Source organism: Dipodomys merriami, unplaced genomic scaffold (genome assembly GCF_024711535.1).
Source record: "Dipodomys merriami isolate MVZ:Mamm:240054 unplaced genomic scaffold, mDipMer1.0.p SCAF_14, whole genome shotgun sequence".
In the NCBI taxonomy this organism is placed as follows: domain Eukaryota; kingdom Metazoa; phylum Chordata; class Mammalia; order Rodentia; family Heteromyidae; genus Dipodomys; species Dipodomys merriami.
Genome location: NW_027202715.1, coordinates 26,467,962 through 26,490,799, shown reverse-complemented (window position 1 = coordinate 26,490,799; position 22,838 = coordinate 26,467,962). Strand labels below are relative to the sequence as shown.

The 22,838-nt window shown below is 41.0% G+C and overlaps 1 protein-coding gene across 3 annotated transcripts in view; it reads right to left on the bottom strand.

Moving 5' to 3' along the window:
* Positions 1-17,830, bottom strand: part of Slc16a9 (solute carrier family 16 member 9) — a 46,612-nt gene extending 28,782 nt beyond the window's left edge. The window contains exons 1-3 of one of the 3 annotated variants that reach the window (XM_070021056.1): positions 17,814-17,830; positions 16,676-16,749; positions 15,447-15,542 (exon numbers count right to left, since the gene is read on the bottom strand). The gene's annotated coding sequence lies outside the window, so the exon portion shown is untranslated. Of the gene's footprint in view, positions 1-7,843; positions 8,353-9,918; positions 10,284-15,446; positions 15,543-16,675; positions 16,750-17,813 lie in introns of those variants that run through there. The other 2 variants (XM_070021055.1, XM_070021053.1) reach the window with 2 other exon arrangements.
* Positions 17,831-22,838: the final 5,008 nt, after the last annotated feature.

The window sequence follows — 22,838 nt, the reverse complement described above, 5'->3', positions numbered from 1 at the left end:
TTGCAGGCAGCAAGTTAGGAAAGCTGAACAAGATGCTGATAGGGAATAGCCTCTTGGACTGCTGACCTTAGTAGAATAAATTCTGGCCTACAACAGCATCTTGCTGACCCATAGCTCACAGAAAACGACAGCTCTGGGCTGACCATCCAAAGCCAAGAAAGGAGGACACACCCCCTCAACCCCCATGACAGCATAACCTGGTCTCATAAGGTAAGGACACCCTACCTAGTTTCTCAGGATTCATCTGCTCCCTGCCTGCAGACTTCAGAAAAGCTGGAGGTCTTGAGACCCTCAGCACAATTGCTCCTTCTTGAGTCTGACTGCTCTCCCCTCTGGATAGAGCATTTTTGCCCTGCATTCACTCTGTTTATATTAATAATTAAGTCTCCTCTGCATCTCCTCTGTATCCCTTGAATTCTTTCTGCCCACCCTCAACTGGTCAACTGAATCCTGTGACATGATGACCAAAACAAAAGGTTTTGTCTATAAAATGTTTGGGGAAGGAGGAGGGAGGAGTCAGGAGGTGGGGAGGGAAGGGATGGTAGGGGAAAAACAAAGGAAGGGTAACAATGCTCCATAGGAAATGTACTCATTACCTTACTCATGTAACTATAACTCCTCTGTACAGTATCTTTACAATATGTGTGTGTGTGTATACATATATATATATATAATATATATATATATATATATAATGTTTTGGGAAATGAAGAAGGGGAATAATGTCTGTGATACAAGATTTAAGAGATAAATACACCCACTTATCTGCATATTAGCAAAAGAGTAATGAAAATAGAATAACTAATAGAATTATTAGAACTTTGCATGAGAATATTTTTTTCCTAAGGGCTCTTTAGCACAGATAGTAGTGGACATGGACAGATCCTTCCCTATACCTGGCAGCCTGGAGTAGAAAGCTGTCAGTCCTTTCTTTGATAATTGGCCTAAGTGTTCTCATGGAAGCCTGGATGTTTTGAATCCACTTTAGAGACATTCTAAGACTTTAATTTTGAGGGCCGCCACAACTCCTGCTCCAAAAGACTATATTCCAGTCACAGCTACTTCAAAAACCTTGTTCCAGCCTTGGAAGGCAGCATCCGAGGGGAAACAAGCCTGGGCAAACTTTTAGATGACCCTTCAGCTATTCTTTCTCAAGATAAGAAAGAAAATACCATTTCAGTAAGTCAGCAAGAAGCCAGTGATTGGAGATACTAGACGCTGTGCTATGATTGGTATGAATATAGTCCTTCATTTGCATATCACACCCATGCACACACACTCCTGGGTGCTTAGGCAGGCTGTTCATCTCACTTTTCAAGCCAACCAGAAGTTAATTTCTCTGTACTGCCCCTGTGTTATTGCAACATTAGACCCAAAAAAAGACTTCTCCTGGATGATCTTTTCTTTGCCTACTTCTGATTTGTCTCATAGTGGAACAGTCTGACCTGGTAACAGGAAGAGGAGATAGTGGAGCAGTGAAGCAGCAAAAGTGGTTGCTCTAGTCAGAAGCAGTGGAAGCAGAAGCAACAGAAACAAAGAAAGAAGGCAAGATGAGGCAGAAAGCCAAGAAGGCAGTGGACAAAACACTAGAGCTTTCAGTCACTAGAAAAGTTCTTAGAGCCACTGAACCTTGAAGACCAAGGGTCCCAACACCTAAGCCTCAAGAGCTGCGATACTAACTGATGTAAATGCCGAGGGCCCCAAAACCCAAGGCTTAGGACTATAATACTAGTTGGCACTGGCTGCTGCTGTCCCTAGTTTCTACTTAGAGCCAAGGCTTTCACGAACTACAAAATGCTGGCTGCTGGCAGTCAGAACCCAAAGAAGCAAGCTTCATACCTGAGCATCCAGAATTAGCTCTCTGACTTCCAAGGCCCAGTTGCCATGAAGACTCTAGATCTCCATGAGTGGAGCTTAATGGTCTCTGAGTCTGTCAGCCCAGCTCATAAGCTGTTGGCACTCAAGGACCCAGGACTACCAACAGTAGAAATTCTATTTCTATCAAATTGCAGTTTCTTTACCCACTTATAATTTCCATCCAAATAGAGAAAAGATATACCAGCTAGCTCACTGGGAACATGTCCATTACTAAAACTGTAATGTGCTTCAAAAATTCTAAGAGAAAGAAAAAACTGATTTCATAAATCTATGTCTTGCCTATATAATGCTATCTATTTGAATCTTTAAAGACCCAGCTATTACCCAAGTCTTGTTTTTCCTATAAAGGAAAAGGTCTTGTAAGGAGCAGGAATCCAGTCACAAGCACAAACCTGTGCTCCTCACATCCAACCACATAACCCAGCCTTTGGACCTTCAGGCCCCAGCGGTGAGAGGCAGCTGGAATAGCCTTCTCCAACCTGCCTACTTGACAAATTCTTGTTCTACTTTCAAAACTGAGCCCAATTTTTTTCCTTGACACTGTCATCAAACTCTCCAATAGTTAAATCTTAGTCCCTCTGGGATCTTACAGCAAGGCTGACCTTAAAGAGATAACATTTATTATCATTGATAACTACTATTTTTAAGGGCTCTAACCCTAAAGCCCAGCCTATAGCCCTAGCACTAAAAATAATGATTGATGCATTGTAAAAGCTCAACAAATCTTTAAGAAATGAAAGTATGAATGCATAGGAAACTCACTCACCTAAATCCCTTGTATCTTTAAATAATTAAATGTCTTTCAACAAATGGCTTTCAATTCAACAAAATGAACTGGGTACATTCAGAAGTATTGTGGGTTACGAAAGATGGGGTCCTTGCCTGTGTGGAGCTGAGTCCACAACACTGTCTCTGAACGTTAGCCAAAGGCAATGCCAAAGACAAAGAAATTTGACTTTAAAAAAATTTTTTTTTCTCTTTTAGTTCTGGGGCTTGAACCCAGTACCTCTTTATCAGCTTTTGTGCTCAAGGCTGATGTTTACTACTCGAGCCACATCTCCACTTCTGTTTTTTGTTTGTTTTTTTGATGCTTAAGTAAAGAGTCTCAGACATTTGTCTTCCCAGGATGGCATCAAATCTTAATCCTCAAATCTTGATCTCTTGAATAGCTAAGATTATAAGAGAGAGCCATGGGAACCTGGCCACAACTAATTTTTCAGATAAATCTATGTTTGCTGACTGAAAAATTACCTGATTCTTCCAGATTTGGTTAAACATTCCTTTTAGCCACTTTGAGTGAAATCTTGTCAATTACAATGTGGATGGAACTGGAGAGTATTATGTGTAATGAAATAGACCACAGTCAGAAAGATATATAGTTCATGATTTTATGTGTTGAAGCTATATCACCTCATAAAAGCAGTAAAAAGAACAGTAGTTTCTAGAGACTAGGAAGGAAGGTAGAGAGGGGGAAAAAGAGAAGTTGGATAATAGGTATCAAAATTCAGTTAGATAATTAATTCTAATGTTCTATTATAGTAAGGTAATTAGAATCCAGTGTAATTTATTATTATATATCTTTTTTTTTTTTTTGCTCGGCCGTGGGGCTTGAACTCTGGGCCTGGGCTCTGTCCTTCAGCTCTTCAGCTCAAGGCGAGCGCTCTACCACTTGAGCTACAGCGCCACTTCCGGTTTTCTGGTGGTTTATTGGAGATAGGAGTCTCACAGTCTCTCCTGCCCGGGCTGGCTTTGAACCGCGATCCTCAGATCTCAGCCTCCTGAGTAGCTAGGATTATAGGCATGAGCCACCAGCACCCGGCTATTATTATATATCTTAAAGTAACTGGAAAAGTTCAAAAATATCCAACATAGCCGGGCGCCGGTGGCTCACGCCTGTAATCCTAGCTACTCAGGAGGCTGAGATCTGAGGATTTCGGTTCAAAGCCAGCCCGGGCAGGAGAGACCATGAGACTCCTATCTCCAATAAACCACCAGGAAACCGGAAGTGGCGCTGTAGCTCAAGTGGTAGAGCACTCGCCTTGAGCTGAAAGAGCTGAGGGACAGTGCCCAGGCCCAGAGTTCAAGCCCCATGGCCGACCAAAAAAATATATATATATATATCCAACATATAAAAATGAAAAATGTTTGAGGAGATAGGAACGCTATTTTTCCTGATGTGGTCACTATCATTTGATTATCTGTAAACACGCATTTAACTCTCATGTTGTACCCCATACATGTGCACAAATATTATCTGTCAATTAAAAAGAAAATTCAAATGATAAACAGTTGTTTACCTCCCAGACATGTTCAACCTTTGGTGATAGTTAGCATATTTTTAAAGTGCAAGGAAGTACTAAGTCATTAGAGCCTCGGCTGAGCACAAGGACAAACAGGCTCAGAGCTATCATCCAGAGCCTGTGTTTGTCCTCTGGTGGTCATCTTAGCCTGTGAGGTATGTTCTGTGGCAGTTATGAACATGCTATCCTGGTTTTGTTTGCTCAGATGTTTCCTTCCTATTGTCAACATCTGCTAGGGACTTCAAGTTAGAGTTAGACCAAATCAGGCTCCTCAAAGTGGAGTCAGTTAATTTGCCTGTTTGGGAAATATTTCATTGACATAAAGCAAAGAACTTATTCCAGTCATCCAAATCTAAGAATGACATCTTCAACAATACAAAGCCAGGTAACCAGCAGCTCACACCTAGCCACTTGAAAATCTGATCCTAGTTAGAAGCTAGTCTGATTTTTGAAACTCCATCTTCAAAATAACCATGAAAGCCGGGTGCTGGTGGCTCATGCTTGTAATCCTAGCTACTCAGGAGGTTGAGATCTGAGGATCATGGTTCAAAGCCAGCCTGGGCAGAAAAGTCTGTGAAACTCTTATCTCCAATAAACCACCAGAAAACCAGAAGTGGCTCTGTGACTTAAGTGGTAGAACGCTCGCCTTGAGCTGAAGAGCTGAGGGACAGCGCCCAGGCCCAGAGTTCAAGCCCTATGACCAAAAAAAAAAAACCTTGAAAAAGCAAGGCTGGAGGTATGAGCAAGTTAACCTAAACAATCAAACTACAACGCAGTCAAAAAGAAAAGAAAAAAGAGAATTTGGTTATAGTAAAAAAAAAATTACACTACATTGCTCCTAAGAATCATAGTTATTAAAGAAAATTTAGGCTTGAAATAATAAGAAAAACTATTATTTTTGATTTTTTTCTTTATTGATTCATCCAGATATTCTTTTATAAAATCTATATTACCTCAACTCACAAGAGCCAAATCTTTAACTTGTTCATCTCTGTGGAATTTTGATAGCTATGGTTAGAAGAGGGACACTATACATGATGAAATCTTGCCAGGTTGAAGACAATAACCATAAGTCAAGTGTACAAATATTTTGGACAAGTAGAAAGCTAGAAACAATTTCTTGGTATTTGGTTATTTCGCTTTGGGATGAGAAAGAAGAAGAAGAAGAAAAATGTTTAAAGAAATATCTCTGGGTTCTGGGATTACATCATACTAATTGTCCCTAAAATGAAAAATTAACACAAGTAATTCTCTCCTGGAGCCTCTGAATTCAATCAGCAATATGTTCATCATTCAGATCTAGCTCAATGATATGTTTCAGCAAAAGGGAAAGAGATACATTAAGAGACCAAATGGATCCAAGATAGGATTACACACACTGAAACCAGAAGAGATATAGGAAATAATCTAACCACACATTGGCAACAAGAAGGCTATATCTGGTCTCTAGGTGTGTTTTACTTGACCTGCTCAGTGTTAACATGTTTATTTAAGAAAATTTGAATAGGGCAACCTTTTTAAAGCTAGATTTCCCATTTTAAAAAATCTGAATTTCAGAGTTCTCTCAAAAGATCCAAGTCTTGGCAACACTATGCTCTCATTCTAATACAACCATTAACTAGAACTGAATCAGTTTCACCCTTATTAGATGTCTCCAGTTCTTCTACTCCCTAATGCCTCCCTAACACAGGACCAAGTCTGACTTGTAGTTAAAGTTTCTCTGGGTTTCCTCCCACTGCCTCTCCCCCATAATTTTGGCTTCTATGCTCATTTATGATACCTCATTCACCTGAGTGAACCTTGTGAACTTGTCATCCATTAACCTTACTCAACCACTCAGTTAACACATGAGAAAACTAAGGTTTCAACATGCCATGCTAAGGGAGAGAGCAGTATTTAGATCCCTCAGTTAACAATCCATTAAATAGTCATCTAAGTCCTGCTCTCAGATGAGAAAACGGCAGGATATGTTTATTATTCAGAGTCAGAAAATTAGGAAAAGTTTAGAATCTCAAGAGAATTCAATACAAGCAAAATGAGGGCCAGATGCATAGGTAAACGTTTAGCATCTCGTCTCTATAGCTTGTCCTGCTCATGGTGCTACCAGACTCCTCCTGTAGTTTATCTTCATTCCACACAACCCTACCCAATGCTTGGTCCCAGGAGATGTTCTGATAGAAATATATATATATATATATACACATCTATATGATACTAAAGACACAGAAGTATTCTTTTAGCTTTGTATATGTTTTACCCAATTTACATATAATTATGCATGTCCAATCTGTTGCTTGAATACATTCTTTAGCAAGACATTCAGACATATAGAGCTGTATGTGTGATGATAAAACACAAAAATATCTGCTACATTTGGAGATACAACTGGGAATAATGAAATATTGGAATGTGAAATTGGAAATTTCACTGGTTTGCTCTTCATATTTAAAGCTAATGTTTTTCTCATCCCAAGTCCTGTCTCTTCTTAAAGAGCTTAAGAATCTATTTTGAGTGGATCAAATACAAATTCATATCATAGTTTTTGTTTATTTGTTTAGGTGATATTGGTTTGGGTGAGGCACAAAGGGTCCAGAATGGCCTTGAACTTATAATTATCCTACCTCAGCTTCTCAAATACTGTTTTTACTGACATGTGCTATCCTACCTTCTCTATGTAATAATTTTAAGATGCATGAAGACATTGAAATATGCCTTAACATTGACGGCATAGAGTGAAAACAATCCAAATTGTGAGAATGATGACAAAAAGAAAGAAAATATGCCTCCTACAGGTACTAGACCGAATTTTTAACTTACACTAAATAGTTATTATGCGGTGCCTGATACTGGTGGCTCACACTTCAATCCTACTTACTTAGGAGGCTGAAATCTGAGGTTCATGATTCAAAGCCAGCCTATTCAGTAAAGCCAATAAGACAGGTTTTTATCTCCAATTAACTAGCAAAAACCTAAGTGTAAAACAAGTGCCTTGAATGGCGAAACACCAGCCTTGGGCAAAAAAGCTAAAGTCTACAAGCCAGTCCCTGAGTTTAAGTTCCACTATCAGCACATAAGAATAGTTGTGTGTGATGCCTTATTATGTAACAGCACAATAGTTCAAAGGACAAGCTCTGGAGATTAATTGGGTTCAAACCTTGGCTCTATTTATTTGAGCAAACTTACCAGATTTCTCAGTCTAAAATTAAAATGGTGTGTCTTAAGATAATAAAAAATATAGGGCTACCTTGACATGCATGTCTAATAACTGTTACTCCTGTTACTAACAATTAAAACATAGAACAGAAAGTGGCCCAGGAAAGTGTCAATGGTTCCCCATCCAAGATCTGATCAACCTGGAAATTATCCTATCATAAACTGCAGGTTTGAAGGAAAAACAGAGCTGAATTTGAATAAAGCAATGAAAAGTATTCTAAACATGCTACTCTTTTAATAGCAACATTTATGGAAGACAAAATCAGGGAGATTTTAATCACTTATTTTAAGAAGAAATTCACAAAACTAACTTTCAAGGCAAGCAATATAGTTAGTTAACCCTGTTGCAATTGTCATCAAAGATATAATACTGATACTCAATGTAACTTCTTAACATAGGATACTTGTCATTTTTCCCACAATCTAGCCCCATTCCCACCTCCCAGTCTTACCGATTTTAAATTCCAGGTTCTGCTTCCTTTGTGTACAACAGCCTTCCACACTTGTGCTATGCTACTTCCCCTCTGTCAGGGAAATCCCCTCCCTCTTCAAGTCCTCGCTGAAATGCTGCGCCTGCCACAAAACTTTTCTGCTTATAACCTCCAGTGAACCTCTCCTTTTCTTTGTCCTTCAGTAGCACACAACTGATGCTGTCATGTGACTTCATTTGTGCTAGTTTGTATTATAGGTATTTGTAAACATGCCCGTCTTCCTCACTAGACTAAACTCTTTAAGGAAGGAACCAGGCCTTGTTTTTCCTTGAATTCAATTTTAAGTTATAGTTCAATCCCTTTTTCCACAGAGAATGTATTTATGTCTACAAAGAGGCTCCCAAAGAAAACATCAGGGAGCTCACAATGCACACATTTTTATATTTATTTTTGCAAACTTTAGTTATAATCTAAATCAGTAGGAGATACTTCCCTAGGAAATATTTTTCTCTGAAGCAAGCTACTTTAGTTCACCTTCCTCTGGCCCTTCTATACTCAACTGTATTCTATGAATAAACTCCAAAATCCTCTCACTTAAGAAAGACTATGGATTTTTTTTCAGAGTTCAAAAGATAAGGGTGAGGAATTAAAACTTGTAAATCTCACCATTTCTAATGTTTGTCTAGTTCCAGTTTCATGACCAGACCCATCTCCTAAACATTATGTTCTGTTCCACTAAGCATGCAGATAACCAATGCATAAACACTATTGTCATTGATGTCTCAAATCCAGAAGCTAGTAAAGACTTCCTAATACCCTGATCTACCCTCCACCCCTTTTCCCTTCCTGATATTTGTCCTTTAGACATAAAGAGTCCCAGAGAAGGAACCAAGAAACCTCTTCTTAGGCCATCAGTGGTGCTGAAAGCATGAATTGTAGGTTAAGCAATTTTATTATCTATCTTCTATTTCCAAGAACTTTTTTTTTTTTTGGGGGGGGGGTTGTTTCTGGTAGTGAAATGAGCACCAAACCTGTTATCTGCAATATTGCGTATTGTTTAATCTGTAATTCTATAATGAGTGATCTGTCCTTTCACTTCTTAACTTCTCCAGCTTTACTATCAGCTGGCAGAATCTTTGAGTGCAAGAATCCATTTTTTTAAAAAAATTTAAACGTTTATCCAGATACATCGAGATTTAAAAATAAATATTGCTAAACTGTAGTCCAGGAAATTGATTCAAAATAGCTATACCGAATAACTTACTAGGTAAGTTAATATATGTAGTGTAAATGCTGACTAAACTTTTAGAGTAGTTGGTGCTGGCATCCTTCGAATGAAGGCAAAGCACTGATTTGCTTTTGAATGGTCAGATTTAAAAATGGTAAGTAGTTCTCACAAAACCTGTGGGAAAAGTTACCAGGGCGAGCATAGTAAGCACCAAGTGCTCCCGAGTTCTACTCCTGCCTACATCCCGAGCTGACCTGGCTGAACCTGGTACTGCAGGGCACACATGCCCGCCTCTACCCCACCCCCACACCCCCACGTGCTGTTTTCCTAGCAGCCCAGGAGTACCAGGGGCGCCCCAACCCGACTCTTCCCTGGGCACCCGCGCGCACCTGATCTTAATCTGGGGAGCTGGAGGCCTGGGGGACCTTCGAAAAATAGGGTCCCAGCTGGGTGGCACAAATGTCTTTGTTCTGCCACCAGCAACCTCAGAAACTCTTGGGGGCGTCCCGGGACAGGACTCCGCCCTGACCCCCATACTATCTTCCCCTCAAGATCACCTGTCTTTTTCTCTAACAGTCCATTCACAAGGCAGCTCCCAGATTTCTGGGGCATTTTGCCCACCGCGGAGAAGCACCCCTATTTAAAAGCATAGAGTGCCAACCGGGTGAACGCAAGTGCGAGGCGGACACTCTCAGCCCCAGATCAAGAACCTGGCTGCAGGCTGCCCGGCCCGCGGGCCACGGCGGCGTCGCCACCACCTGGGGGCTCGGTCCAGAGTCGGAGGAGTTACTTGTCGTCTCCGGGAAGTCGCCCCCACCGGGGCGATCGCCGGCGCTGGGGACCCTCCCCACGAGCCGCAGCCTTTTACCTGAGTCCCGGCCTCGGCGGGGGCTCCGGGGCGCAGCACGGAGCGCAGTGCCCCGGGCAGGCCGGGCGGATGGGGCGGTGGACACCGGTAGGACACCGGTGGACGCCGCTGTCCTCGCAGCTCCGGGGCCGGGCAGCTATTTATCCCGGGACCCGGCCCCCGGCGCGGTATTGGGCGGTCGGTCCCGTTACGCGCGGCTCCGGGGGCCGCCGCCCTCCGTGCCCGCGGCGCCCCGCCGCGGCGGTGGCCGCGTGGAGCTGCTGCTGAGACCTGCCTCTTCCAGGGGCGCCCCCCTCCTTCTCCTCCCGCTCCCTGGGAAGTTAGCCCCTGCCCCACACACACACACACACACACTCCCCTCTGGGCTCTCTTCTTTACAGGGCACCCTGGCCAGTCTGAACCGGTTATGACTGAGCGCAGGCTGCAGGGGGAAAGAGGAGGAGGAGGAGGTGCAAGAGATGGAGCCGGAAAAGCGGGCGGTAGGGGCGCTGCGCCTGCTCTCGTGGCTCCCAACTGGGCCAAGAAGGAGGGAGGGCATGGCCCGGCCCCAGCCCGGCTCCGCCGGGAGTCACCCAGGCCGCGGGAGAGGTGGGCAGGGCGGGGCAGGCGTCGGTCCGGGCCTGGCGCGCGCGTCTCCGGGCGCCGCTGGTCGCCCGCCGCCCACCTCGCGCCCGGGCCGGGCCCGCCCTTCACCCCGATCGACTGCGGACAGCTCGGATCTGGGAGTGAATGCCAGCCGCGCCGGGTCTCCCGGGTCTCCCTGGCTCCCAGGGACACCAGGCTCGGTCCTGGCCGGAGCTGTCTACTCTGTAGCTGGCAGGGATCCCGGGGCACCAGGCATCAGCACTTTGAGAAGTCGGGGCTCCTGGGCAGTGGGGAGTAAAGATGCCAAGTGCTGTTCTTTGTGACCGCTGCGGGGCAAAGGAGGGCGCCCCGCAGTGCACACTGCACGCTGAGATGGAGGGGGAGGGGACAGGGACATGGGGGGGAGGGATGGGAGGAGGACCGGGAGAGGGAGGGGGAAAGAGGGGGTGAGGGAGCCGAGAGGGGGTCAGGGGGAGGGAGAGGAAGGGGGGGGAGAGAGGGAGGACCTGAGGACGCACTGTCTGTCCGGCAGCTGACCTTACTGACAATACTATCTTTGGCTTGAAGGTAAGGGGCACAGGAGCCAGCATGGCTGAGTGCTGTGTTCCCCACTGAGTCACTGCAGCCGACTGGGAACAGCACCTAAGTAACAGTGGCTAACGGGGAGTGAAACACCCGCCCCCCCCCACTACCTTTCCAGTATTGCTGATCTCGCTTTCTTCTTACTCTACCTCTCTTCCCACCTCTTTGTGGTGTACACTCAGATTTCTGGGAAGTCACATTGTGCTCTACGGGATCCTGAAAGAGGACCCACCACCTTGGTGAAAAATCCCTGTATACAGGCAAAGACAGTACCCTAGACCAGGTGGAGCTCTTACAAGGAGATCATTTCCAAAGGCCAGAGTCAGCCACCTAATCCCTTTGAGCCTGTTTCCTCACCTATTACATCAGAATGAGATTCTGAGGCTTGCCTGCATGTGGAATCTATGTGAGATGAGAAACAATGATAATAATAAAAAAAAAAAAAATCCCTGTGGACCTGGCCACAGCTGTCATGTTCTTTACAGTGCAGCCATGGTGAGATTCATCCTGTCTGCCTCTCCCATTTCCTATTATTCCATTTACTGAATTCTAGATTAAAGGGAAGAGAAGAGTCAATAGTATTGTGTAAAAGAACAGAAAATTATTTAAACACACACACACAGTAAGAATGGAAGAGACATGGTCCCCAAAAAAGTAGTTTCTGGGAGGAAGAAAATGAGCAAAGGATGCTATGCACACCACAAAAACGTATTTCTTTCTTACTTTTTTTGTTATTGTTGTTGTTGGTGGTGGTGGTCATGGGTCTTGAACTCTGGGCCTGAGCACTGTCCCTGAGCATTTCAACTCCAAGGTGGGCATTCTACCACTTAAGCCACAGTGTCACTTCCGGTTTTTGGCCGGACCCTGGTCTTTCCTGCCTGGGGTAGCTTTGAAGGTGATCCGCAGATCTCAGCCTCCTGAGTAGCTAGGATTACAGGCATGAGCCAACAGCACCCAGCTAAAAACTTATTTCTAAAAAGGAAAAAGGACTCAGTAGGGACTGCTTATCTTGTACTCTATTTTTAACCTGGTTTGTGATTATTTAAATGTGTTTACTTTGTGATAATGCAGACTGATAAGTTGTATGTTTTTCTCTAGATGCTTTAATAAAAGATGTTCCAAAAAGCTTTTTATTTTATTCAAGTAAATCCTGACAAGAATAGTTCGTGCCAGCTGGGCTCTTGGTGGCTCATGCCTGTTATCCTAGCTATTCAAGAAGCTGAGATCTGAGGATAGGGATTCAAAGCCAGCCCAGGCAGGAACATGTATGAGACTCTTATCTCCAATTAACCACCAGAAAACCAGAAGTGATGCTGTGGCTTAAGTGGTAGAGCTCAAGGTGTTTGCCTTGAGCTAAAGAGCTCCGGGACAATACCCAGGCCCATAGTTCAAGACCCACAACTGACAAAAAAGAAAAGAAAAGAAAAAAAGAATAGTTTATGCCATCTCAATGGTGGGTCAACCCAAAAGATGTATATGACATTTTACTTCACAACAAGCAAATCCCACTTGAAAAATACCATCTATGTCAGTTAGTTTTTGAACTTGCAGTCTCCCTCTTCTGAGCTGTACCAAATTTTCCCAGATTTCTTTTACAGACCTATTTAAAATAGTCAGTAGTCCCGTTTCTACTCAGGCTTGTCCAAACCTGTCCACACAGAATGGAACGTAAGCTTGTCCTCACCTAAGCTTTAGAGTGAGAGTGGATTCCAGCAGTAGAAATCCCCAACAATTAAGTTTGCTTCATGAATGGAGTGGCTGGAAAGCAGCCTGGAGAAGTTAGTATAGAACCAGGCTCTGGGTGGGGTGAGGACCGCCTGGCTTAAAGGATTGTTGCCACAGTGGAATGTGAAAAATGTCCCCATCCTCTAAGGTTCATTGTTCAATCACAGAGAAGCAAAGCCCTAAGACACTTGTGGGAGAAGCTAGACATTTAGTTCAACTCTAACACTGTACCTACAAAGAGAATTTGACCCCGAGAAGTTCAGAAAGGCCTTGCCAAGCTCTCTGGCAGGAAATGGCCGGTAGGTATGTGAAGAGAAGACTGAAATTTTCTCCTTATGTTCCCATATTTTCCTTCCCAGCAGCATGAAGATGCAAGACCTGCTGTTCTAGTGAGGGTCAGATAAGCTAACTACTGTTGGCAGTACTGCAGCTCTGTGCAAAATCTCCCTTTGGCTGTTTCTGGGCCCAGGTATCAATATATTTTCAACCAATGGATTAAGAGCAAAAGGCAAGTCATTAAATAAACTGAATTTAAATGAACCTGTTCAGGCAAGAAATGAAACCTGAAGCCAGGCTTCTAAAGAGGGACTGGTACAGAAGTGATATCCAGAACTAAGTGAAGGAGTTCATTCCTTGCTTTGTATTACTACGATTATGGAATATTTAGGAAGGAATTTGTCACTTATGAAGCATTCTGATATTTTCCCTTTCTGAGCTATTTGTTATCTCATTCTGAGAGAATAAGATGGAAAAATTAACCTAAAAGTGTTCTATGATCCTTATTCCATAAAGAAAGCAGTAGAGGGAACAGAGGAAGGGTGCCAGGGGTGAAGGTGCTGGGTAATACTCAGCACCTGAGTATCTGCTGACAAAGTTCTGTTCTTACTGACGGATTGCACAATAACACATGTTCTGCCCTGTTTATAAAAGACAGCATAAATAGGCTCCAGCAGCTCACACCTGTAATCCTGGCTACTCAGGAGGCTGAGATCTGAAGATCAAAGTTCATATCCAGAAAAAAAAGTTCATCTCATAGAACTGTCTGTGAGACTTATCTCCAATTAACTAACAAAAAGCCAGAGGTGGGTTTGTGGCTCAAATGACAGAGTGCTAGCTATGAGCAAAAAAGCTAAAGGGACAACACTCCATCCCTAAGGTCAAGCCCCAGTACTGGCACACACACACACACACACACACACACACACACACACACACACACACACACACACACACGACAGCATAACTACAAATAAAAATAAAGAAAGTAAGAAAGTAGAATCAAGAGTTTTATAGCAGTTCAGAGAATTATCATTTAATTCATTCCAATTCATTATTTCATATTCAAACAATGATCAGAGAATAATACATGTGGATAAATTATTCTCTCAGTAGAGGGAATAATTATAGAACTTTTTTTTTTAAAAAAAGGCAAGTTTTGAATGCTAAAAATGTGCTCTGTGATATTTTTACTGGCAATTTCCAGGAATATCATTTCAACTTTTGTTGCCTTTAGCTTTTCTCATGCTACCTGATTCAAATGCTTATTATTATCATTATTATTATTTACTAAGTAGCAAAGGGGTTTCAATGACACCAATCAGGTTATGAGTATAATGCTTCTTGATCAGTGTCACCCATTTCAAATGCTTCTTAAGCCTTTAGGAGGGAAAGGAAGAAAAAGAAATGCCTTTCTCTGAAAGTCTGCTGATTATCAAGAAGTACAGTATCTCATTTACCTCTTAAAGCAATTTCTCATGCTTAACTATGTTATATCCACTTTACAGATAAAGAAACTAGGTTCAGAGAGGTTGTTCCTTGTGAAGTCACTCAACAAGTTATTGGTTGAGTAGGTCTGTGCTCTTTTTAGTCTTCCTCAGAAAAATGACTCAAGGTTTGTAGGCTAATCCTGAGCACCAACATCTCTAATGTATTAACTTATCTAAGGTTTCCCTAGAAACTTCAGGATTAAGTTTTGAAACTAAAATGTGGTAATTCATATATGTAATCCCAGCTACTTAAGAGGTAGAGACAAAAAGATCACAGGTTGAGACACACTTAGGCAAAAACTTAGCAAGCAAGATAGTTATGGTAGCATAGTGGCAAACTTGTAATTCCAGATATTCTGGAGAAGAATAAAAGTCTGAGGCCAGCCTTAGGCAAAAAATGTAAGACTTTATCTGAAAAATCATAACTAAAACAAATGGAAGTGCTTGCCTAGTTAGTACAAGGCCCTCAGTTCAAAACTCTAGTACCATCCCCCAACAAAAAATTACATGCTATTATTATCATCCATGCTTTACTGAAGATTAAATGAACTAGAGAAGCTAAAACATTTGTTCCCCCCCATCACAGTTAGTTAGATATAAGGCTGGGATTCAAATCCAGGCAGCCTGATTGCAGAAAACACTACTCTCAACTGTCACTCCATGTTGTCATGGAGTCAAAATCAGGAGCAATAATTTATAGAACAGGTATATATTTTGTGTTTATGTGTATTGTGTGTACCTAGATATACATTTTCTATTTCACATCTTTTTGATTTCCATTGAATGGATTCAACTCTACAACCTAAACCACCCTACTGTCATATGCACCAGTCTCCATAGGTAGGATTAGTGAAGCTCATTTATACTCACCACGGAAATGAGCTTTTCTCTGTCTACACATTGAAACTTCGTGCTTTCCAGACAAGTGTGGAGCCTAGCCTTTTCAATCCTGTTCCAGCACAGCCTCTGGAACAGAGATCATTTTTTCAAATGAAGGAACAAATAACCATATGAACAAACATGTGAATGCATGCTCAAACTCTCAGTAATTTCTTTCTGTGACAGATGATTAAAATTACCCAATCATTTTGTTCTGCGGAGCTCTCTTCTCCTCTAAGTAATTACAAGTATTTCTTTATTTAATCACACAGGGCAAATATTATTAGCTTGTATTCATGTTACAGAAGAGACACTGAGGCCTAAGTGAGCTGCCCAAAATCACAGGGCAAACCCACAAGGACAAGACACAAACACACGCAAAGTGAGTTGGAGGTCCATTTATGAAAGATATGGCCTCTTTTTTACAGCCTGACCCTAGGATCAAGGGCTTGGAACATAGTAGGTTCTCAAAACTGTATTGAAGGGCCAGAAGGAGAAAATTCCTTCACATATGTAAGAAAGTTCAAGGTCATTCTCATGTTTAAGTCAGTGATAGGATCATGTATATCATATTTTCAGCACTTACATGATGCACAGTATGATCATTGTAGATAGTGGGATAAGAGAGAAGGGTTTACTCCCAGAGGTAGGCTGTTCAGTTCAGATGGATCCAATTTCTTCTTGTGAAAATACAGGTGGAGTCAATGAGTTATTATTTCAAAATAAACATAAGACCGGTGAACTGAAGCTTTGCATGAAACAATGCCAGTTTCTTTAAGTGGGTATCTGACTTTGTTATATTACATAAGGTTTAGACAGCTCCAATTTTTCAGTTCAAAATGTGAAGGCTTATCCTTCTCCTCTTTCTTCTCTGACATAAATCAAGAGAAAGAGCATGCCAACAGGCTTTCATAGAATCCGATATTTGTGGCTTGTCCAAAGACTTTATTCCATAGTTTCAGCAAGTAAAAGGGGCCATCTTAGATTTATTTATTACGGGGCAATAACAATTTCTTAAGTATAATAAAAAATATCACAGCTACCTTAATGAAGCTAAAAGTTAAAAAAAAATAAAATGCATACCCCTGAGGGGAGCAAATACAAACTCAAGCTTTTCCCTAACCGTTTGAACCCAGATGAGATTGACACAGCTAAGATTGAGTCTAAAATAACGAGTGCTCACCTAGCATGATTTGCTTGTGTCTATCCCCAAAACTCACCACATTGTAGAGTTTCTTCATCTTTTCCATCCCAGTACTTGAAAATTATTTCAAACTGGAAGCAAAACAGCTCTCTGTAGACATGAAATACACTTGAGGTCCTCTACATTATTTATTTATTTATTTATTTATTTATTTATTTATTTATTTATTTAGCATACTTATCTACTTATTTATTTGTTTATTTCCAATGCTGGGGCTTTATAATCTTGCTCAGCTTTTTTGCTCAAGACTGAGACTCTTCCATTTGAGCTATCCTTCAATTCTGACTTTTCTGTTGTTGATTAATTGGAAATCAGTCTCTTGAATCTGTCTGCCAGAGCTAGCATCAAGTGTCAATTCTCAGATCTCAGCCTCTGTAGAAGCTAGGATTATAAATAAGCAAGAGCCACTGGCTTCTCACTTTCTCTTTATTTTAAAAACCTTGTGAATCCTGCCTTCTGCTCAATATTCAGATTTGTTTAATATAACATTAATAAGTATTAATACATATAGATATTTGTTTAAATAGTTTATTTAAACAGTTAATGTTAATACTCACTATGTGCAATGATAACAATAGCTTGCATTATTAAGCAATTCCTAGGCACAATATCAAGATACAAACAGGAAACAGATTTTATCTATCAAACAAAAGATCCTTAAAGGTGGGGGCAGGGGAGGGGAAACTATAGATCTGATCTGAAGAGGGTTAAATGAACAATCAAGAAGCACCCAAAATTAGGGACAGTGGGGATCTATAACTGCTCCTGGACCTTATTTATGACAAAGGGAAACTCTAGCGTTCCCAGCTCCTGTGAGAAGAACACCTACAAAAGAACCACCACCTGAGGGGAGCTGGAATTATGGAAAGATACAGTAGTTGGTTTTTTTTTGTTTTGTTCTGTTTTGTTTTGTTTTGTTTTTTGTCAGTCATGGGGCTTGAATTCTGTGCCTGGTCTCTGTCCCTCAGCTTTTCACTGGAGCCACAGCGCCACTTCCAGCCTTTTCTGTTTATGTAGTGCTGAGGAATCAAACCCAGGTCCTTATGCATGCGAGGCAAACACTCTACCACTGAGACACCTTCCCAGCCCCTGAAAGATACAGTTTTATGGCCAGAGATAAAGTGCCAAAATGGGTGTGGAGAGAATATCCTCACCTTTCTTTCTATCTCTGTGTGTGTCTCTCTCTGCTCTCAAATCTCTTGATGGTGCCCACCTTTGGCCAGATCCAAGCAGAAGCTACTGAGAGAATCAAGGAATTTCTGCCCACATGAGAGATAGCTTTCAAGAACAGAGGGACAAAAGGGGCAGCTACAGGGTTGGACTGGGGAGGGTGAATGACCAGAACCATCAGGCACTGAGCTAAGCACTTAACCTGCATTGTGACCTTATATTCTCATAACAACCACCTTATGAGGTAGGTTCTATTTCCTCCATTTTGCAGATAAAAATCCAGAGGTGTGGAATTTAAATCCATGCCTGACTATAGATTCTGTGTTCTTTATCTCATCAGAATTTTAACCACAAGTTATTAAAATAACAGTTAAAAACTCATGTAGTTTCAAAACTAAGTAAGGAAGCTGTCTTCTTGTCACAATCTTGTGCTCATCACCACCCTCTTCTGGTGTTTGTCCTAATTTTCATCACTATTTCACCCTATGGCCAGTCTTATGCAGTTTATGATGGTACCATTGCCTTCGATGTGCGACCCTTTCTTGAATTCTGTAGATGTGCCCCACTTATTACAGAATGTAAATTCCCGTGCACAAACAATAAGGCCTACCATCCATAGTAATTTATCTATTTATCAAAACTTCCAGACCTCATATGAAAGAAAAGGGGCTTTCCGTAAAGGAGGGAAGACAAAAGATAATTACTCTACTGGGTTAACTACCTCCATCAGGGTGCATGTCTTAGGTTAAGGGAACACAGAATCTGGAGCTCTTCTTAGGTAGAAAGGGAGGCATTCTGTGACAGAAGAATATTTGCAAAATCTTCATGACTTGAAAGACTCCTGTGGCATGCTAAGAGATTAAAGGTTCGAGTAGTTGGGAGAAGTATGAAATAAATAGAAATAAGGCTTTTGGTTTGTAAGCAAATAGCCTGTCCTTAGCAAGATTGCATGAATTGGAAGACATATGACTGTATCAGGAAATTAATGAATTCTGTTGGATATCTACTCCTTGCAGGAGTTTGCTCAAGACTTAAAGTCCCAAAGAAAGTGTATGACTAAAGTGGGTGGGCCATGTGGCCATCGCTAGAGTAGGGAAACATAGGATTCTTTGAGAGTACAGTACTCAATAAGGGAGGTATTGGGCTGAGTATCCAAACACAAACAAATACCCTTGATGGTAGTTTAGACTGGGAATGTTATTATCTTCATATTTAAGAGGCAAACGAAAACCGTGAGAGCATCCTAACCAAAAGAGCAACTTGGCTCATTTCATTCGTTTCAAATACAATGATTCTTAGATGCCATGTTAGGGATGGACCAGAAGGGAAGTCAGGAGGCTGATTTAATAGTTGAGGTGAAACATATGAAAGCTTAAAATCAATGAATTGTGAAAAGATAAATAGGTAAGCCTGATAGATTAAGAAGTAGTGCATCTGATGAATACAGGGATACGTAAAGGTAAACACAAGTCTAGAACAATTCTCAGGTTCTTGGGAACTGCTTGATATTTTTAGAGGTGTGTCTCAGGAGTTTGCCTCCACAATCCTTCAGCAGTGTGGAATCCAAATATTATATCTCCTTGTTCCTGTAACACATTAAAAAATTAAGAAACTCTAACATTGTTAAACCTTAAAATATATTCCAAGGGGTTTTGTTTTGTAGCTATAAATGGTACACGTTCTGTCAGACTCAGTTTCCTGATTTGTGGAATGGACTATATGACAGTAGGTCACTGAATAGATGAGAAGCAAACAAGAAATGTGACATCTATTAGATACCAAGAAAGTGAAATACAAAGCAAATGCTACAGTTTTACTGGGAATAGGGGTCACTAGCCAAAAAAGAATCAAGAGTTGATTAAACTTTCAAAACTTCTTTGGGGTGGGGGGAGAAAGAGCAATATCTTTTGGCGGTATGAAGCAATCAATCAAAACCCAAATATAAACCGAGTGCTATAATCCTAGCTACTCAGGAGGCTGAGATCTGAGGATCATGGTTCAAAGCCAGCCTGGGCAGGAAAGTTCATGAGACTCTTACCTCCAGAAAACCAGAAGTGGCGGTGTGGCTCAAGTGGTAGAGGGCTAGAGTGCAGGGACAGCGTCCAGGCCCAGAATTCAAGATCCACGACCGACAAAAAATTATATTAAGTGAAGTAAGCCAGGCCCAAAGAAACATAGATCCAATGGTTTTCCTTATTTGCAATAACTAGTATATGTCTGAGACAAGCAGAAACGGTCAGACAAGTTGATATTAGGTGAAATGAACCCCAAGATAAGGACTCAACTGTTTTTTCTTTCTTGCTATTGTTTCTAACATATTTATAAGATGATTTCTTTGTTGCTTTGTATGTCCCTCCCCCACGGTAGAACCCTTGTTTTCACTGTATTTGATGTTGGTATAATTTGGGGTGGGGAAGGGAAAAAAAACAAATTGTTCAAATAGGGATACAGGTGAACCCATTGCACCAATGAGATGTACAAGATGTTATATAGAAAAACAAACTTTCAACTTTGGCTTGGTGGGGGGGAGGCCAGGGGGAAGCGGGGGTGGGGGTGGGGGGGGAGATGGGAAGGGATGGTAAGGGGAAACAAAGGAAGAGGAAACAATGCTTGATAGGAAATGTACTCGTTACCTTGTTCATGTAATTGTAACCCCTCTGTATGATATTTTCACAATTAAAAAAAATTTTAAAGAAAAAAAGAATAGATAGATAGATAAAGATAGATAGATAGATAGATAGATAGATAGATAGATAGATAGATAGATAGATAGATAGATAGATAGATAGATAGATAGATAGATGCAGTGCAAATGTACAGCCAGCTTAGATAGTAGCATGCCAACAGTCTACTTACCTTCAACTGAATCCATTTCTACATACTTAGATAAAAATCATTGTTTCTGAATCTACAGAGTAAATTGACCCACAGTACAAATATATGGTTTCATCACTCAAATCCTGGTACCCACCAACTTATGGCTGAATAACTCATTAGTCTCATACTCAGTGATAATTAGAGTCATCTCCATCTGTTAAACCTGGTCTTTCAAATATCATTAGAAGCACACAGGGGATGATTCTGGGTATTTTAATTCCTATGAGATGTTATGTCTTGTTTTATTTTTAAATCATTTCATCTGTAAATGGAGGAAGTCATTTGTAACTCACATAGTAATTATGAAGAAGTGTGAATTAAAGTAGAAAACAGTGCTTCACAGACTAACTTGGTAAGTGCAGTATAAGCACTTGCTTTTATGAGTATTCCAAAGAACCTTACAACTTATGTTCTGATCCATCATTCCTATATGTCATTAAATGAAGACTGATAAGTCCATTAACAAGCTTACAATGACCACGAATGGATGTCCTATATCCTTTCGGGTCTGTCAGCAAAACCACTTTTTGAGACTCATGAAGATGTTTCTGTAGGCAAGTATGACAAACAGTCCAGAGAACCAACCAAGTTAAAAGATCCACCAAGTCTTAGAATTTTCCTTCAATCACTCCTTAGGCATCACTCTCATTCTAAATCACAAAAAGTTTCTAAGCTCAGTACTTCTTCCATCAACTTTGTTCTTTGGGAACTACAGAGCTAGATTCTACCTTAGATGTGATTCTTGGAAAGGTTCAACTTTTCTTTGGCTGATCAAGATTATTTTTCAACTGGTTCTTTAGCCAGTAATATTACCAAATATCACCAGTAAATCAAGGAATGAAGATGTCTGTGATGTGAAATAGAAAAATATCTAATTCCTGTGGTTCTAATAACTATAAATTCAATAAGTTTGTGGCTCCTGTGTCATATTTTACAAGAAGTTACTACCCAAAGCCAAAATCCCAATATGCAATAGGTGGGTTTATTAAAAAAATGGCCCATAGGAATTGGTTCATTGTAGTACACTATTCCTCTATCTATACATCTGATCAAGTGAGGCTCTTAAGTATAAAATGTCAAGAAAAGTAAACAGCATCTCACAGGCCTAGAGTAGGTAGGTACCGGATGGTGATTAGGTAAGTAAGCTAAACATCAATAAAAAAGTATCTCATGTCAACTTGGATGATCACCTGATTTAAGATATTTGAAGGAGCTATAACCAGTTTGTTATGTAATTAGCTTCTTAACATGAAATGGTAAATAAGAAATTGTATGACATGATTGACTTGAGTTGCTTAGAATAGGGCAACTCTATCGAAAAAGTGAGACTGGCCGAAGGAAAGGAGAAAGACAACTATAAATGGATTTTAGTAGAGCTCCTGTTTGGGGTCATGACAAAGTTTGGGGTCGTGCATTTTCAGGTCAACTGCATGTCAGTTGAAAATGGTATTTGAATTATATCTTCATCAAGCTATTATTTAAAACACAACTTATAGCAGATACAATTTTGGCTTTGCTTGTGGTTTTTAGAAGCTGTCCTAAAACACACTTGTAAATTCATCCACCTAAATAACAGAACTGCCTGATTGTGCCGATGCTAGGGCTGGAGATAGTCAACCTGGGGTAAACTATGGAAAAATTGCAACCCTCAAAGAAGAGTTCATGGTTAAATGTAAGACATGATAGATGCCAGCCTAAAGAAAACCCAACACCATTTAGGGGTTCACGTTTTCTGTCATCACAGAAAAGACTCAGTTGGTAGCAGGACAAATACTAGAGAACTTCCATTAAAGCTATTTTTTTTTACTCAATCCTGAAACATCAACTCCGCATTTGTTCACTCCACTATAATTATACAGTCTTCCTTGATTTTTCCCATGGGTTCACTGACCTCAGGATCTTCATATTTGCTGTTCTCTTTGAGTCTTCACTCTTCCTCCACATCTCTACTTCACCAGTTTTTTCAACAATCAAATCTCTGTCCTAATGTTACCTTCTCAGGAAAGTTTTCTTAGATTTCCCCCTAGTTAACACATTCTTCCCCCATGTATACCTTCTGTTCTATCATTCTACTAATTTTCTCCCAGACATGAAATTTCCCTGTGCTTATCAATTTATTTGGCTCTCTCAAT